Raw genomic sequence first — 7,445 nt, forward strand, 5'->3', positions numbered from 1 at the left:
CCCTAGTGCCACCTGTGCTTGTCTATTTAAGGTTATCCGCCTATATGAAAGAATTTCACGTAATCCAACATTAATTAAATAGTTTTAATTGAAATTAATATTATAGAAATCACAAAAATTATTATTCATTCATTCATGGTACAAATATAATCATACAGAAGTAAATAAAAATGTGGCAAAGACACATAAAATACCAATGTCAACTATTCCTTGTCTATCATGCGTTAATAATTCCCCTCCACTGAATACACTAACCGTTTCCGCTGAGTGTTGCCAGAGGGCGCTATAGGCAGTTGGGCCAGGAGAAACTTCAAGAAACTTTCATGATGACGTCAAAGTGGATTGAATTTTACATACTTTCATTATGGTGTTAAAGTTGATCTAGTCAATGACGTTGATCCAGTCGAAAAGTGTGCTGACCAAAAGAAAAAACGAAATCCAAAAGATTTATAAAAAAACTAATAATTAAAAAATTGATTCATGTAATATATATTACTAATAAGAACAATTAAATTTTATTATAGTTCTAGAGACAGTTTCACAAATTATCTTAAGTATTTCCTATTTTACGTTGGTAATATGATGTATTGTCTGAAACAAAAATTATTATCTAATAACGAAGCATTAAGTGTGGAAATTTTAAGTTTTTAAAACAATTTTAAGAGATGCCAGATCAAGTGTAAAGGGAAAAAAATATATATTAGTTAATTAATTATCAGTCAGTCATCTCTTCCTGATCAAATTCGAATCCTAGGGCAGTTAAAAAAACTGCATTCTTATAAAAGATTTAGAATATACCGCAGAAAGGAAAGCATAAATTTTTCTTTCATTAATTGAAATTAATTTTTTTATCTTACTGTTGGTCTGTAACTTAAAAAATAATTTCAAAACATCTGTATATTTATGCATTGCTCTCAAACTACTGGATTGATGTCAATAGCTTTATTGTTTTTACTTAAGATACATGAAATATAAAATAATGACCGACTTTTTAGTGTACAGTCTTCTCGAAAATAACTTTATTACGTAATTAAAGAGACAAAATTTGTGCTTTCAGATAGAATGAAGCATAAAAGTAAACAAATCAAAGTTCTCGTAAACAAAGTGATTCATCAAACATATCAAAGAACTTAACAAGCTAAAAAAGAAATAATAATAACTAATCTGACAGTATCACAACATTCAAAAGTATATAAAATCACCTGCTACAGAGTGAACCACAATAATTGAAAATGATTACGTTGTAACCTATAAATACTAGAGTAATCAAACACTTGCTGTACTCACAAAGAAATTTAAGAGTAATATAGGAATTTCATAGAATTACGACTTTATAGACAAAATTAAATGTTTTTCTATGGCCTGATAAAATAATATCGCAGAAATTTATGACTTTTATATTCTTGCTTCTTAATAAATATTAAAATTTAAATTACACTATATGGATGAAAGTGACGGGACAACTGTAAAGTTTGGTGAAGGAGGATTGATGGTATGGGCCTGTTTCTCCTGGTATGGGGCTGGCCCACTGGTGAAGGTTGATGGTATGATGAATGCCGATGGATACTGTCATATTCTCGACAATCATGTCCTTTCTACCTTGTGGGCAACGTACGGTATGGATGATTGCTTGTATCAAGACGACAACTCAAGATCCCATGTTGCAAGGAGGACTCTTGATTGGTATGTGAACAACAACGTTAAACGCATGGAGTGGCCGAAGCAGAGCCCTGATCTTAACCCAATTGAACATCTCTGGGACGAATTGGACAGTCGGTTAAGGGCCTGCACCCCACTCCCCAAAAGCAAGCATGAACTATAAAACTTCCTGTTAAACATTTGGAAGGAAATTCCTCTTGCCACTATGGCTAATTTAGTGGAAAGCATGCCCAGAAGGGTTGCAGCTGTGATCGCAGCCAAAGGAGGCCCTACCTCCTATTAATTTTAATAAATATGGGTTTATGTCGTTATAGTGTCGTGTCCCGTCACTTTCTTCCACATAGTGTATGAAACTAAGTTCTGTTTTATAATTTTTCACTTATTACGAGAGTAACTCTTAGCGTACAGTCAGAGTGTCGGTGGCAACTTTGATCATCTTGCGAATGAACCGGGGGTGCAAGGTATCAGACCTCGTTAAACAGTTCTAAAGTCAAGTGCATATCGTCCGGTTGCCAAATCGGAAGAACTATTCTCTCTGCAGAGGATCAAGCTTGTTATGGCACATCTTCGGATCATCCTCAAAAATGTTTCCCAGGCCATCGCTAATAGCCTATTGCGCAGCTCTAGGGGGACAAAAATAAAGTACTGCTACAACATTGTAAAAATATCAGTTTGAATATAGATTACGAATTTAATAAATTATCGGATCCTCTAAATTCTTTATTTATTATTATTATTCTCTTATTATTATTGTCACAACTTTTTTTAGGAACTACTCGGCCGATTGCTACAGATGTAACAAAATTATATTATTTATTGTCTATTGGTGATTATGATAATTTTCTTTCGTCTCCTCTCGATCTTGTTCTTGTAGTTCATTTACGTCGCACTAGAGCTGCACAATGGGCTATTGGCGACGGTCTGGGAAACATCCCTCAGGATGATCCGAAGACATGCCATCACAATTTTGATCCTCTGCAGAGGGGATGGCACCCCCGCTTTGGTAGCCCGACGACCTGCACGCGAAGTCGAGCACTTTACGGTAGAACAGTTTAACGAGGACCAATACCGCACACCCTCGGTCCCTACGCAGACTGATCCAAGTTTTCCCCCACCCGCACACTGACCGCAGCCAGTGATGCTTGACTTCGGTGATCTGCTGGGAACCGTGTCTTAACCATCAGTCCACTGCGGGACAGTGGACTGATCGTTTCTCGAATTTCTCCATCAGTCAAAAAAAAAAATGGCATTTTTCTGTCCCAGCTTCGTCAATATTGATGCGCTACACTTTAATAGTGTTTTTGCTCTTTTTCAGATTTAACATTAATCTACAAACTATCTAATATATATAATTCTCTTACGTGGCTACCAAATTTTGGCTGCATTTCTTTTCCGCCGGTGGCAACGTTTGCTTTGTTTTGTTTACGTTACTATTTCTCTTACACGGCGAATCGACCAATGATTGCCGCTAAAAATGTCACATGCCAAATCTAGCTGAGGTGGCTCAACATATAGCGCTTTTAAAAACGGAAACTGAAATAACCAGAGAGCATCAGCTGCGGCAATCTCATACTATTAAGCTAGGCAGAAGTGAGTAGTCTTTGTCGATAGATCTCTATTTTAGTATTTTGTCGAAAGCGCTTTTTTTCACGAATTTATATATTACGAATTTATTTGACGATTTTTGATTTATATCACGAATTTATTTGTTTTATTATTGTTATTAGTTATTCATTGAAAAATGAGTCTCAGTCGTGCTGTTACGCTTTAAGATTTTATACTATAGCACATTTCTAATAGGTTTAACGAATTACATGTCATTTATTTGAATTCAAATTTATTTTAATGACTTAGTATTTACTAAAAAGATGTAATTTTTTTTTAAAAAAAAAGTTGTTATATGGATTTGAATGATTGTTTTGAATTCTTAGAATTTTGTGCATTTGCAATGTACCTAAGTTAGTAGCGAACGAAGCGAGCTTGGTTTGCGAAGCAAACCATTTAAGATTGCGTAGCAATTTTCGGTGGTTGGCGAGCGTTAGCGAGCAAGGGGCACAGGCCACTAGTTGTATATATTATGTTTAGACTTCCATTTTGACAAATATTTTGAAAATATCCATATTAAGTGCGACAATTACAGAACACCGTGCATATTTTGTTTAAATGTGAGTTTTCAGTGTGTGCTTTCAAAAAATTATCGCGGAAGACTGAGGTTCTATCCACGGGACAAATGTCATATGAGTACTTACCAGCTTATTTGGAATATAAAGGCTGTCGGTGAGCATAGCTGTCTAAGTTGCCACCATTCATGCCGTTTCTCTCGACATTATGGACCTTTAACCACCATAACCCCCTGAACGGTAACTGGCTATCAGGAGAGCTGTACTTTTGCAATTTCGATAAATGATACATTATTTGGAATTAATGATTAAGTAAATAATTATCTTTGTGTTGGGGTAGTATGTAAAAAAAAATTTTTTTTAATTTTCGTTTAGACATTAAAAATTTCTAGCAATATTAGCCAATCAAATATTTATTTAGCAATCAGACATAAATATGATTCACAGAGGCAATTAATTGATTTCAAATCAAGTCTTCCAGATTTTTCTTCGCGCATTTAGAAAGTTGTGAAATCCATTGTCTGGAAAAACTATCACTTCGATTCTTTGAGGCAAAGAGAAGAACAGTCTGGAAAGTTAAGAATAAATAGTTCAAATAAATCATTCTAAAAACAAACAAAAAATATCTCTACAAAAAATATGTAAGACAAAACAAGTATGCAAAAATCTACACGTGTATTGTATCTATGTAGATATATATATGTAGCATAGATTTCACATTTGATTAATTATAATATTATGTATGCTATTTATTTCATAAAAAAAATTCGAAATTTCATAAAAATGTAGAAACAAAATAAATAAATTAAAAAAATTTACTCTGAATAAATTTTTGTTTATTCGTTATTTGTTCGTTCGTGTTAATAATCCAAAATTATAATATTTCAATCCGTACATTTGTGTGTGTATATATCAATAAAAAATTTATCATTTTTCTTCGAATTTTTTTTATTATTTTTTTCCCCCGGTTGCTTGTTATTTTTTATTATTATTTTTCTTTTGCCCCTTTTTTTATATGTCTGTAATTTTCCTTTGTTTTACCTTCATTTTGAACTTTTATATATATATACACTTTTACGAAATTCAATATATATTATATATTGAATTTCGTAAAAGTGAAAGCAATATAAAATAATATTTTTATATAATTAAAAAAGTTTTTTATTGGAAATATTGAATCCACATGTGTATTACATACCTGTATAAACATTTTTTGCAGCAAGGATGTAATGCTGTTTGATGACAAAATTATGAAAAGCCTGTGCAATACTCCAGTTGAAATGGTCTGGCATGGAACAGAAACGATGTTTTAGAGTCAACAGCACAAACTTTTGGCGAATTTCGTTACTAATTTTAAAACTTGTTGACATAAACTTTTCTGGTTTCTTAAATAAAACAAAATAAACTTCAAATTTTTATTATCATTTCGCTTTTCTTTGTTTTTTCATATCATTGGTCATTTTTTTGATGCACTCGACATCAATCCTGATTTTATAATAAAAACGGGTGTCAGTTACAAATATTTTCAAATTTTGGAACTTAATTTAAAATTTCGTTTAAGAAATATACAAAACTACTCGAAATTATTTTAATGTAATTTTTCATTCATAACTTCTCAATTAAATTTAATCATTCAAATAAAAATTAGAAGCTATTTTAAAAAATTTACTATAATGTTTAATGCAACAAAAAAATTTTTTATTCAAACAATGTTCCATTGCTTTATTTTCTTCGTAAAAATTTCATGATACTTTATTTTGAATCGTTTGTTTTTACAAAAAGAAAATTGTGAGAATAAATGGAATGGATGAAACAAAATAAGTAAAACAAATAGAAGAAATCGTTGACATTTCTAAAATTTAATCGTTTTCACCGGCAGATGACAGCACGAGGAAGTAAAAATAAAACGTTCACAACTGCATAAATTTTTAAAAATTTTATTAAGCTAAAATTTATTTTCGACAAAATGATAAATAGAACTGTTTTCCTTTAAAAAAAATAATAATATATAATTAAACAAATGAAAACAAAAAAGAATTTCGATGGGAAAAAAAGTAAAAGAAAATTTATTATTATAAAGGAAAGAGAAACAAACATTTAAATTAAAAATATTTAAAAATTTTCACACCGTCCAAATTAAAAATAGATCAATATTTAAAATAATATTATTGAAGAACAGTTTTTTATCTTTTATTTTAATAATGTTCGCTTTAGCTGTGTTCGCGAATTTAAATAATATAATTTGCCTCTAAAAAAATGTTCATTGATGATAAGAAATTTCAAAATTTTTGAAAATAATTGTATGCATAAAGAAATAGAATTTATAATAAATTTAATGCATAAATAAATTTAATACATAAATAAACAGTCATTTTCATAAAAAATACGACTTACAAATGAAAAAAAAATTTCTTTTAAAAAAGTATAAAAATGAATTTCCCTCTCTTATTTATTTTAATATTAATCATTTTTCATAATTTTTTATTTAAAATGATTTTTATTTTCCAATTGCGTTTTATTAGTTCTTATTTTATTTATTTATTTTATTTGTTTACTTAATTTATTTATTTTGTTTAATTATTTCAAAAGCTTTAGTTATTTTACTAAAATACATACATAAATAAAGAAAAATAAAAAAACTACCTTTCTTATTGATTTTTACAAATTGACTCATTTCCAGGAAAATTTAAAATCATTCAAATAACCATTTTGTTTACAAATATAAGAATAGAAATAAAAACACCAAAATGATTTAGAATATAGTACACAAGGAAACGCTTTGGATTTTATCAAATAACAGTAGTGTAATTTTGAAAAGCAAATGCAGAACATTACTAAAGTGAATATTGCTTCCTTATTTATTTATTTTAATACTAGCTGAATACCCGTTCTTCGCACGGGATTTTAAAAAAAAAGGAAATAATCAATAAATATGCACTGAACGAAATCATGCACATAACTGAAAGATTTTTATGCCAACGCAACTAATAAATCTGAAATAATTTTTCTAGTTATTATTTGTTGCTCTTTAGATGACTTTAATTTCATAGAATAAGCAAAACACGTTTTTAGAAGTTCGTCCCATCAAAATAATGATATTCAGTATCATTTAGCATAATGTTGCTCGGGGCTGTTGCTCATGATAGTCAAAATTTACCACAATCAAGCAATTTTTTTCCGGTACTCATCAAAACAATCCTGACAACTGCAACATAGTAATTATGATATGGAGACTTAATTTTGTGTGAGACATCTTCACACACACTATTATATTAGATTATTTACAAACTATAGTTAAGTTGATCTGAAAATATTTTAACCCCTTAATGATCGATTAATTTTCAAGAAAACGGTCATAAAAGTGTCTATTTTTTTATCCCTGAAAATTATATGAAACTTTTTTTTTCCTTTCCTTCCAGACGCGGATACGTACATAGGTTAGTTAAACCCTTTCCCGTATAATCCGCGTCTGGCGACTACTTCCAGCCAACCTCAATCAATTATTTAAAGTTTCAAAAGAAAGGAGGTTAAAATTTTGTTTACAAATATACAGCAATATTAATTATAGTTTAAACGATGTATCTATGACATATAGAAAGTGACAATAAATGAATTTTGGAAAGTAAATTAATATAAAGGAAGAAAAAAAAGGTAATATATATATAT

General features: G+C 30.0%; 1 long non-coding RNA gene across 2 annotated transcripts in view; it reads right to left on the bottom strand.

The window, feature by feature from the left end:
* Nucleotides 1-171: 171 nt before the first annotated feature.
* LOC139425222 (uncharacterized) overlaps nucleotides 172-7,445 on the bottom strand; it is a 35,279-nt gene continuing 28,005 nt past the window's right edge. The window contains exons 1-3 of one of the 2 annotated variants that reach the window (XR_011636497.1): nucleotides 4,978-5,100; nucleotides 3,909-4,347; nucleotides 172-415 (exon numbers count right to left, since the gene is read on the bottom strand). This is a non-coding gene — a long non-coding RNA (uncharacterized lncRNA). Of the gene's footprint in view, nucleotides 416-3,908; nucleotides 4,348-4,977; nucleotides 5,101-7,445 lie in introns of those variants that run through there. The other variant, XR_011636498.1, reaches the window with a different exon arrangement.

The sequence above is a fragment of the Parasteatoda tepidariorum genome, chromosome 3, assembly GCF_043381705.1.
Source record: "Parasteatoda tepidariorum isolate YZ-2023 chromosome 3, CAS_Ptep_4.0, whole genome shotgun sequence".
Lineage (NCBI taxonomy): Eukaryota > Metazoa > Arthropoda > Arachnida > Araneae > Theridiidae > Parasteatoda > Parasteatoda tepidariorum.